Source organism: Narcine bancroftii, chromosome 3, assembly GCF_036971445.1.
Source record: "Narcine bancroftii isolate sNarBan1 chromosome 3, sNarBan1.hap1, whole genome shotgun sequence".
Classification (NCBI taxonomy): Eukaryota; Metazoa; Chordata; class Chondrichthyes; order Torpediniformes; family Narcinidae; genus Narcine; species Narcine bancroftii.
The window spans coordinates 140,686,776-140,699,071 of NC_091471.1; the positions used below are offsets into that span (position 1 = coordinate 140,686,776).

The 12,296-nt window shown below is 38.6% G+C and overlaps 1 long non-coding RNA gene across 6 annotated transcripts in view; it reads right to left on the minus strand.

The window, feature by feature from the left end:
- LOC138757618 (uncharacterized) overlaps positions 1-12,296 on the minus strand; it is a 65,157-nt gene that overhangs the window by 49,642 nt on the left and 3,219 nt on the right. For all 6 annotated transcript variants that reach the window (XR_011353749.1, XR_011353752.1, XR_011353750.1 and 3 more), the window contains exon 2: positions 2,579-2,702. This is a non-coding gene — a long non-coding RNA (uncharacterized lncRNA). The remainder of the gene's footprint in view (positions 1-2,578; positions 2,703-12,296) is intronic.

Genomic DNA, 12,296 nt, shown 5'->3' on the forward strand with positions numbered 1-12,296 from the left:
ATGTACAAGGATGGCTTGCACCTAAACTGGAGAGGCAATAATATTCTTGCATAAGGATTGTGGACATGATTAGAGGATTTAAATCAGTGGTTCTCAACCTTTTTCTTTCCACTCACATACCACTTTAAGTACTCCCTATACCATAGGTGCTTTGTGATTAGTAAGGGATTGCTTAAGGTGGTATGTGAGCGAAAATGTTTGAAAACCAGTTTTAATCAGACCTAATTGACTTATTATGTGCATGGTTTCATAACTCCAAAGGAAATGGGCCAATGACAATTTTTCTCAAGTAAAATATTTCAGTAACAATTGGGTCTAGAGCAGTGGTCAACTTTCCTTTCCCATTCACAAAACACCTTAAGCAATCCCTTACTAATCACAGAGCACCAATGGCATAGGGAATACTTAAAGTGGTATAGGTCACGTCTCCAGAATGGAGGACCATCGCCTTCCAAAGATCGTGTTATATAGCAAGCTCTCCACTGGCCACCGTGACAGAGGTACACCAAAGAAGAGGTACAAGGACTGCCTAAAGAAATCTCTTGGTGCCTGCCACATTGACCACCGCCAGTGCATCTTGGCGCCTCACAGTTCAGCGGGCAGCAATCTCCTTTGAAGAAGACCGCAGAGCCCACCTCACTGACAAAAGACAAAGGAGGAAAAACCCAACACCCAACCCCAACCAACCAATTTTCCCTTGCAACCGCTGCAACCGTGTCTGCCTGTCCCGCGTCGGACTTGTCAGCCACAAACGAGCCTGCAGCTGACATGGACATAAATCTTTGTCCGCGAAGCCAAGCCAAAGAAGAAAGAAAGAAAGATTTGTTTAAATACCATTCTTACTTTTGGAGGGTGCGTTTCAAGTCGATGAAATGCAAATGAAGAACATGAAAGACGTAGATACATCCATGATGATAAGCAGTTCAATGCAGTAAGCTGTCCTCACTATCAGCCATGTGAGTTACTGAAATTTTATATGCAGACTGATAAAAATTAACAATGTGAAAATATTTTAATATACTCTACATTGGAATTATGTTTGGAAATGAAATGATTATAACTAACTCTGTACCCAAAATTTAGTTTTTATTCAATTGTAATGATGTGCTTTCAAGGACATGAAACATTTTAATGATAAATGAGCCATTAACAGTTCTAATATGCTGGCCTTGCTTGATGCGAATTGGTCTTTTTTTTCATTACAATCCTAAGGACAGGAATTGTGTTCTTGACACAGCAGACTAAATGATAGAGATAACCTGTAAGTCTGATCGCAGAAGTAATCCTCTCATGTACTCGGTATTTTGAGACAAATAAACTTGCTTAAATTTAAATATTTCATCCCAAGTAAAAACAGAAAATGAAGGAGATGCTCTCTATTCAAATAGCATTTGTGGAAAGTAAAACAGAGTTAACATTACAGGTTCTAAATTCTGATGCATTTATTTAGTTACTTCTTAAATGCATCACCTAAAGATATCCTGATCGTATTCTCCCTACATAATTAAAACAAGTTGAGGCCACAAGGAGTCTGAACCTTACAATGAGTCCACTAGTGATTAAGTTTGAATTTGAATTTTCTCAGCTTGAATTTTCACATGCATTTCACCCTCAAAGCAATGTTGAAAAGTGTAACATTTGCTTTAAGTGTTAAGGATGCACTCACACATCAACTCCGATGAACAAGGACCAAAAGAAGTAACAGGAATCATTAAATCCATAATCAGAATTACAATTTCTGACATTTATGCTGTTCTTTGACTAAAGTTTTCATGGATTTTTTTCTGCAGTTCAACCTTTTTTTATTTTTTTCTGCTATGACCCAGCAAAAAACTGAGTTTTGGAAAAGCAATGTAAACCAGAGTAATTTTGAAAATATTTCTTCACAACTTTCTTCTTTCTGGTACAATTGCACTTTAACTAACATGCAATTTAATGATCAAATAAAAGTCTGTTCAATGACAGTTTTCAATACCAATCATCAATCTGAGTTGTTTCTACAAAACTGGGAACTTAACAAGATTAGATGAGTAAAGAATTTTGTTTTTATAAAGATCATTATTCTGACTTTTGTGTAAATTACTATCAGACCCCTGTTTTACTGCTCATAAATATATCCTTAGAACCTTTGTTTAACCCTGATCTATATTTACTAAATTAGTGCAGAAGCTAGAGCTCTTAAATGCAAGCAAGGGAAAAGTTCAATGCCATATAATGCCACAAAGCTTTGATAAAGAACACAATGCTAAGAAATATTGTTGCTGGATAACCTAAGCCAGCATTCATAACAGGCACCCTACAGTCCCTACCTCCAGGTCACAGCACATTTAGGTAAAAGCCTTGTTTTCACCTCACTTAACATAAATATTTATTATGTACAGTAGTTGTAGAAGTTTGGAAGAAACTAAAACTTGACTGCTTCACAAGGAAGAGAGCCTATAAACTTTGAGCAAAGTCCCACAGGAGGGGGGGGGGGGGGGGACAATAGCCGTAAAAGGTCGAGAATGGCTGACCTAAACAATGAAGATGTAGGGATAGATTGAGAACCCCATAGTAGGAATTAATACTCAGGACCTACCTGGAGAATGATACCTCATACAACAGGCTGTTGTTCATTGACTTCAGCTCAGTGTTCAACACAATTGTACCCCTGAGGCTGGTGGATAAACTGTCCTTTTCTCTACCCTGAGTAGGGCATTTTTCTAAGAGATTATAAATCATAAATATTTAGACAACTATTATTGAACCAATGAAATTACCAACAAAGATTTAATGCTCTACAATAGCCAGTTATGGTAGATTTTAATCTTTACCTCTTGATCCACTTGCAATAAATATTGCTGATGTTTTCTCACGGGAAAACTCATGATCTAATGCCAATGATTCATTAATACTCAAATCCTAGCAACAAGAAAATTGATTGCACAATTTCTTTGTTTATGCTATTGGCTTATTGTTCCAGGAAGTCACACATTTTAGGTGCCCAAAGTGATTCAGGTTAAATGTCACATTTACAGTACAGAAAAATATTTAATGACCTCATGTGTATCATCAGGACCAGAGAGCATATGCTATGTCAACAAATGTACAACTATTTTCACACCTCTCAAACACTAGCCTTAGCCCTACAATGCAATCACAAATATTAAAACAGTAATATTCACACATATTCAATATTTTACAACTTATGCAGTCCAGCAGTCATTCAGCCATGACCATGCGGACATAATGCAAAGAAGGGGTGTCTGAAGACACCATGATTGTAGTTTAAAAACAGAGAGATGCTGGAAGAACTCAGCAGGTCTCACGGCATCCACAAGAAGTAAAAGTACATAACAGTCATTTCGGGCCTGTGCCCTTCAAAGTACAAGCAAAAACCAGACTGGTACCTAAATTTAAAAGAAAAGGCAGGGGGAAGAAGACAGACCAACAGACAAAAGGGTGTATTTGGATAAGGATAAGTGGACAGGAGAGAGGAAAGGTGAGAATTGATTGGGTTGCGCGGAGTGGTTCTGAATGCAGAGTTGGGGGAAAGGAAACATAGGGATAGCTGGTGGTGGTGGGGCTGGGGGGGAAGAAACTAACAGAAATTTGAGAAATCCCAACTTTCTCCCCGACCTAAAATTCACTTGGTCTATCTCTCCCTTTCCTTGATCTCTCTGTCTCCATCTCAGAAGACAAACTCTTGACAGACATCTTCCATAAACCCACCAACTCCCACAGCTACTCCAACTACACCTCTTTCCACCCTGTCCCCTGTAAGGATTCCATTCCATTCTCTCCTCCATCCCCATCGCACCTGCACCCAGGATGAAAACTTCCATGCCAGATCATCAGAGATGTCCTCCTCCTTCAAACAACGTGGCTTTCCCTCTACCACCATCAACTCGGTGCTCAGTTGTATATCCTCCATTACCTGCATATCTGCCCTGGCCCCTTCTGCCCCTATGTGCAACAAGGATAGGATTCCTCTTTTCCTCACCCACCATTCGCCATTTCCACCACCTATTATGTGATGCCACCACTGACACATATTCCCTTTTCCTCCCCTCTCTACTTTCCACAGGAACCACTCCTTTATCCCCACAAATCGATCGTCCCCTGTGACTGCATGTGATGCTTCACTTGTGCCCATACTGCCTCCCTCAGCATCATTCTGGACCCAAAATAGTCCTTCCAAGTGAAACAACATTTCTTTTGTGAATCTGCAGGGGTCATCTACTGCATCCAGTGCTCCCGCTGTGGTCTCCTCTACATCAGAGAGACTGGACACAGACTGGGAGATCACTTTGTTGAGCACCTTGGTTCTGTCCACCGCAATAGTGTGGATCTCCCAGTGGCCACCCATTTCAATTGTCCATCCCTTTCCCTTTTCAACATGTCTGTCCATGTTTTCATGTACTGCCAGACTGACAGTACATGTAAAGTGGAACAATACCTCATCTTCTGACTGGGCACCCTCCAACTATATGGCATTAATATCAGCTTCTCTGGCTTTCATTAAACCTCTACCCCCACCTTCCGTTCTCATGTCTCTATTTCCTGTCTCCCTTCACACAAATATGATAAATTCTACCTAGTCCCTTATCACATCCAATTAACTCCTTTTGTTGATCTGGATTCCTCCCCCAATGTTTGAATTCTGAGACTTTCTGATATATTTTGTTTCTGCCTCTTCTGATTTTTCCTTGAAACCATGGTCAGACATGTCAACAAGAGAATGGGACGGGGAATTGGAATGGGTTGCTACTGGGAGATCCCCGCTATTGTGGCAGACAGAGCCAAGGTGCTCAATGAAGCGATCTTTAGTCTGCGTCCAGTGTCTTTAATGTAGATGAAACCACAATGAGAGGTTGACCCCTGCAGATTCACAAGTTTTTATTTTGAAGGACTGTTTGAGCTCCTGAATGGTGGTGAGGGAGGAGATGTGGGCACAAGTGCAGCACCCCCTGCAGTCACTGGGGTACGTGCCAAGGGGATGACTGGTGGGGAGGAGTGGACAAGGGAATCACGGAGGGAGCAGTCCTTGCGGTAGGCGGAAAGGGGAGACGTGAAGATGTGACTGGTGGCAGAATCGCTGTGACAATTGGGTTTGTGGATCTTGGGTAGGAGGTAGAACTGGACAGTGCAGGGTTGGGAAACAATGAGATTGGAGGCCATGTGAGGGATGAGTTCAGAGATAGTGTGTGAAGCAGTGGTTTATATTGGATATATATTCAACTCTGAATTTCATGATTTGTTCATGACAATAAATCTTAATTATGACCTGATATTGTAAAGCACATACTAACACATTTAATTTGCTCTTGTATTAGATGACCCAGCATTGCCATCAGAGGGAGCTCTACCATGTTCAAAGAATCAGCCAGAGTGAAGACTCAACATTTACAACCATAAGTGGGGAGTCAGAGTCTATGGTGGATGAAAGGATAGGATCTATGATTCTTAAGGATAAGATCTATGAACATTTGGAGAAGTTCAGTCTACTCAAGGATAGTTAGCATGGCTTTGTGAAGGGAAGGTCGTGCCTGATGAGCTTAATTTTTAAGGAGGTAACAAAAGAATTTGATGAGGATAGGGTGGTAGATGTGGTCTACATGGATTTTAGCAAGGCATTTGACAAGGTCCCCTACGAGAGACTCATCTCAAAAGTCATTAGGCGTGGGAACAGTGGAACCTTGGCCGTGCGGATAAAAAATTGGCTTGGAGGAAGAAAGCAGAGTAGTAGTGGAAAGGAAGTACTGTATTCTGCCTGGAGGTTGGTGACTAGTGGAGTGCTGCAAGGATCTATTCTGGAGCCCCTGCTCTTTGTGATTTTTATATATAACCTGGAAGAAACAGAAGGATGAGTGAGTAAGTATGCGAATGAAACAAAGATTGGATGAGTTGTGGATGGAGCTGAAGATTGTTGAAGGTTACAAGAAGATACAGACAGGATGCAGAGTTGGGCAGAAAAGTGGTAGATGGATTTCAATCCAGATAAGTGTGAGTTTTTTTTTAATTTTTTATTTTTCACACTATAAACCACATTGATCAAGATACATACATTTTTCTTTTCAAATATATACAGTGTCGTTTTCTCTCCCCCTCCCTCTTCCCATCCCAGCCTCCCTACCTCCCCTCCCATTCATTTAAAGTTCAGAATCTAAGATACATTAAACCCGTCAAACAATGTTGTCACTCAATAAAAATAAACAAGAAGTTCCACTGAGTCAATTCTTTTCATTTCCTTCTCCTTCTGTCATTTTAGGTGGTAGATGTCCCCGGTAGGTTTTCTCTATTGTGTTTCATGTATGGCTCCCATATTTGTTCAAATATTTCAATATTATTTCTTAAATTATATGTTATTTTTTTCTAGTGGAATACATTTATTCATTTCTATATACCATTGTTGTATTCTCAAGTTATCTTCTAATTTCCAGCATGACATAATACATTTTTTTGCTACAGCTAGGGCTATCCTAGCAAATCTTTTTTGTGCACCATCCAAATCAAGTCCAAATTCTTTGTTTTTTATGTTACTTAGGAGGAAGATCTCTGGGTTTTTTGGGATATTGCTTTTTGTGATTTTATTTAATATCTGGTTTAGATCTTCCCAAAATTTTTTCACTTTCTCACATGTCCAAATTGCATGAATTGTTGTTCCCATTTCCTTTTTACAGCGAAAACATCTGTCAGATACTGTTGGGTCCCATTTATTTAACTTTTGAGGTGTAATGTATAGCCTGTGTATCCAGTTATATTGTATCATATGTAACCTCGTATTTATTGTATTTCTCATCGTTCCAGAACATAACTTCTCCCATGTTTCCTTTTTTATCTTTATATTTAAATCTTGTTCCCATTTTTGTTTAGTTTTACCCTTTTGTTTCCTCATTCTCCTTTTCTTGCAGTTTAATATACATATTTGTTATAAATCTTTTGATTATCATTGTATCTGTAATCACATATTCAAAGTTACTTCCCTCTGGTAACCTCAGACTGCTTCCCAATTTGTCCTTCAAGTAGGATTTCAGTTGGTAGTATGCCAACACTGTATTTTGAGTTATATTATATTTATCCTTCATTTGTTCAAAGGATAGTAATTTATTTCCTGAAAAGCAATTTTCTATTCTTTTGATCCCTTTTTTCTCCCATTCTCTAAAGGAAAGGTTATCTATTGTAAAAGGGATTAGCTGATTTTGCGTCAGTATTAGTTTTGGTCAATGGTAATTTGTTTTATTCCTTTCTACATGAATCTTCTTCCAAATATTGAGCAGATGATTTAATACTGGAGAATTCCTACGTTGTACCAATTTTTCCTCCCATTTATATAATATGTTCAGGTATCTTCTCCCCTATTTTATCTAGTTCTAATCTAGTCCAATCTGGCTTTTCCCTTGTTTGATAAAAATCTGATAGGTATCTTAATTGTGCGGCTCTATAATAATTTTTAAAGTTTGGCAGTTGTAAGCCTCCTTGTTTATACCATTCTGTTAATTTATCTAGTGGTATCCTCGGTTTCCCCCCTTTCCTTAAAAATTTCCTTATTATTTTCTTTAACTCCTTGAAGAATTTCTCTGTCAAGTGTATTGGCAATGCCTGAAATAGGTATTGTATCCTTGGGAAAATGTTCATTTTAATACAGTTTATCCTTTAGTGGTAAGTCTTTCCAATGCTCTAAGTCGTCCTGTAATTTTTTCATTAGTGGATAATAATTGAGTTTATATAGATGGCCGAGGTTTTTATTTATTTGTATACCTAGGTATCGTATTGCTTGCATTTGCCATCTGAATGGTGATTCTTTCTTAAATTTTGAGAAATCCGCATTATTCATTGGCATTGCTTCACTTTTATTTGCGTTAATCTTGTAACCCGACACTTCTCCATATTCCTTCAATTTCTTATGTAATTCTTTTATTGATATTTCTGGTTTTGTTAAGTATACTATAACGTCATCTGCAAATAAACTGATTTTATATTCCTGGTCTTTTATTTTTATCCCTTTTATTTTATTTTCTGTTCTTACAAATTCTGCTAGTGGTTCTATAGCTAACGTGAACAATAAGGGTGATAGTGGGCATCCCTGCCTTGTTGATCTGCTTAAGTTAAATTGCTTTGATATATATCCATTTACTGTCACTTTCGCCAATGGCCCCTTATATAATGCTTTAATCCAATTAATATACTTCTCTGGTAAACTGAATTTTTGTAATACTTTGAATAAATAATTCCATTCTATTCTGTCAAAGGCCTTCTCTGCGTCTAAAGCAACTGCTACTGTTGGAGCTTTATTCCCTTCTACTGCATGAATTAAGTTAATAAATTTACAAATATTTTCTGTTGTTCGTCTTTTTTTAATAAATCCAGTTTGGTCTAGATTTACTATTTTTGGTACATAGTCGGCTAATCTGTTTGCTGATAGTTTAGCTATTATCTTATAATCTGTGTTAAGTAAAGATATTGGTCTATATGACGCTGGTGCGAGTGGATCTTTCCCTGTCTTTGGTAGTACTGTAATTATTGCTGTTTTGCATGAATCTGGTAAGCTTTGTGTTTTATCAATCTGGTTGATTACTTCCAGGAGGGGAGGAATTAATAAATCTTTAAATGTTTTATAGAATTCTATTGGGAATCCATCCTCTCCTGGTGTTTTATTATTTGGTAGTTTTTTTTATTATCTCTTGTATTTCTACTATTTCAAATGGTTCTGTTAATTTATTTTGTTCCTCTATTTGTAATTTTGGTAGTTAAATTTTAGTTAAAAATTCATCTATTTTGTCTTCTTTCCCTTCGTTTTCAGTTTGGTATAATTGTTCGTAGAATTCTCTGAAGTTTTCATTAATCTCCATTGGATTATATGTGATTTGTTTGTCTTTTTTCCTTGATGCCAATACCATTCTCCTAGTTTGTTCTGTCTTAAGCTGCCATGCTAGAATTTTGTGTGTTTTTTCTCCTAGTTCATAATATTTCTGTTTTGTCTTCATTATGTTCTTCTCCACCTTATATGTTTGTAGTGTTTCAATAAGTGTGAGTTGATGCATTTTGGAAAGGCAAACCAGAAGGCCGAGCACAGGGTTAATGGTCAGTCACTTAAGAGTGTGAATTACAAAGTTAAGGGAGGGAAGTTGAGGGGAGACATCAGGGGTAGTTTTTTTTTGTTTTTTTTTTAAAAACACAGAGAGTTGTGTGTGCCTGGAATACCTTACTATGGATGGTGGTGGAGGCTGAGACATTGGGGGCATTTAAGAGACTCTTAGGCACATGGATGAAAGAAAAATAGAGGGTTACAGTGAAGGGTGGGTTTCATACTTTGTTTTAAGGAATATATGGGCCGGCACAACATCGAGGGCTGAAGGGCCTGTAATGTGTTGTAGTGCTCTAAGTTCTTAAAGCATGATCATATCCAATCACTCTTCCTCCTCATCCATTCATCTCTCCTGTCACTCCTACCTAGCTCTTTCTGAGGCCATAAGGTAATGATTTTCTGACTTCAGGTACTCACAACAATCAAAACAGCAAAGGATACCCAACAGCTGTGGCAGGGCCTAAATGACTTACCTTCTACAAAACCAAATCCAGTGCAGTAACTGATGGCAAAGCTTCACTCCAGAGGAACTTAATACCTTCTAAGCCCAATTTCACCACAGTTACAGGGAAGAACCCCCGCCGCACCCCATGTCCTTTGATGATCCTATCCTGTCTGTATTCAAAGACAATGTGCGGGCTGCCTTCAGGATAGTGAATCTATGGACAGCATTCAATCTGTACAGAGTACCCGGCTGAGTATTAAAAATCTTTGCTGACCAACTTACCAATGTATACATTCAATATCTCATTCCGGCAGGGTGTGGTGCCCACCTATTTTAAACATTTGTCAATCATACCAAGAAGAGCATAGTAACCTGCTTTAATGACAACCTATCAGTGGTCCTACATCCAGAGTGATGATGTGTTTGAAAGGCTGGTGTTGAAGCATATTAACTACTGTCTGAGCAGTGACATGGACCGTTCCAGTTTGCCTATTGTAGTAACAGGTCTATAGTGGATGCCATTGCACTGGCTGGACACAAAGCCCTCAAACACCTGGACACCAAAGATGCATTCATCAGGACGCTCTTTATCAACTACAATCCAGCATTTAACACTACCATCCCCTCAAAACTGATCAGCAAACTCCAAGATCTGGGACTCAACACCCAACTGTGCAATTGAATCATGGATTTCCTCACCTCCAGACCTCAATCAGTTAAGATTGATAAGAACATCTCCTCCATAATCTCCATCAGTACCACAACACCACAGGATTACGTTCTTAGTCCCCTGTTCTACTCAGTTTATACCTACGACTCGGTGCAACAATAATACCATCTACACATATGCTGACAATACCACAGTCGTGGGTTGTATAAAAAAGGTAATGAGTCAGCATACAGGATGGAGATTGAAAACTTGGCTGAATGGTGCACCAACAACCTTGTAATCAATGTCACTAAAACCAAGGAACTGATTGTTGACTTCAGGAAGGGAAAACAAGAGGTATATAATCCAGTGATCATTGGGGGAATCAGAAGTGAAGGCGGCAAACAAATTTAAGTAATTGGAAGTCACTATCTTGGAGAATCTTTCCTGGATGCAATACACTAATGGCATCATGAAGAAATTACATTAACACTTCTACTTCTTCAGGAGTTTACAGAGGTTTGGAATGACATCAGGAACCCTGTCAAGTTTCAGCAGATTATGTGGTGGAAAGTGTGATGCATTACGGTCTGGTATGGGGACACCAATACCCTTGAGCATAAAGTCCTGCAAAAGATAGTGGATAACAGCCCAGAACATCACAGGCAAAACATTCCCCACTATCAAGAAAATCTGTAGGGAATGCTGCTGTCAGCAGGAATCATCAAGGATCCACACCACCCAGCACACGCTCTATTCTTGATGCTGCCATCAAGAAAGAGGTATAAGTGCCACAAGACTCACACCACCAGGTTCAGTATCAGCTGCTACCCCTCCTCCATCAGATTCTTCAACAACAAACTCAATCTTGGACTCATTTAAGGAGTCTTATTTTTGCACTTTACTGATTTTTAAAAAAAATCTGTTGCAGTCAGTTTGTTTACATTCGTTATCTGTTTATAGTTCTTTATTTGTTTACAATGTGTAGGTTTTGTACATTTTTTTTGCCCTACCAATGTGATAATTCTGCCTTGCCTGCAGAAAAAAGAATCTCAAGGTTATATGCGATGTCATGTATGTACTTTGACAATAAATCTGAAATTTGATCTAAGTCAAGAAATACTATTTATCCATTCCAGCTTCTGAGCTTCATGAGGCATCTATCCATCTAGTGCATTCATTATTCAGCTCGGTCTGTGTGAAATAGAGGATGAACAAGCAGCAGTACTGACATGACAAGTCATCAAACACAAATGGATCATCTTAGAAAACACAACAATGAGGCAGCCTGTTATCAAACATTGATGCCCATGCATCACAAAATGAACAAAGCCATTGTCTAATCTCCCTTGAAAACCTGTATGAGATGCTAGGATCATGGAGAAGCCCATCTCCAACCCTTTCACACAACTTTACATGGAGCTTTGAGTTATATTTTCCAACATGGAAATGATAGCTTCAACTCAACCTTTGCAAAGCTAACTATAGGGTAATAATCAAGGCCTCAGCTTCCATTTCTACTGTGTGAGGCAATTAAAACAAACCTGTTATTCACCTTCATAATTGTTTTAGATATGAATGTTCAAATAAGAACACTTACCATTTAATAGAAATATGCTCAAGATTCCAACATCTGCAAAGAATTATTGTTAAAACTCAACCGATCAGACAATATCCATAGGTGGAGATGGACAGTCAACATTTCTGGACTAAACCTTTATCAAGATCAAGATAAAATAGATAAAATTACATATACAAATGGGAAGGAAGCTGGGAGATGGCCACAGAGTATGGGACAATCTATCTGGAAGGTAGAGGGGAGAGGGAAAGAAAAGTTGAGGTTAGAAAAAAGCACAAGGTAGGTAAGAAGATGGAAATAGTGGAATCAGATGTGGGTGGGGTTTACCTAAAATTTCTAAAATCAATATTTAGGCCGTTAGGTTTAAGGACATAATCTGACCTACCAATCTACTATATTCCGTGTACCTCGTATGGCTTTATATTGGTAAGATCAATTGCAGATTTGGTGATCGCTTTGCCAAACATCTACTTTCTGTGGGTCTAAACTTAGCTAACTATTTCAGGTCCCCCAACTAAATCTCCATGCTGTCCATGACCTCATCCATTGTCAGGGT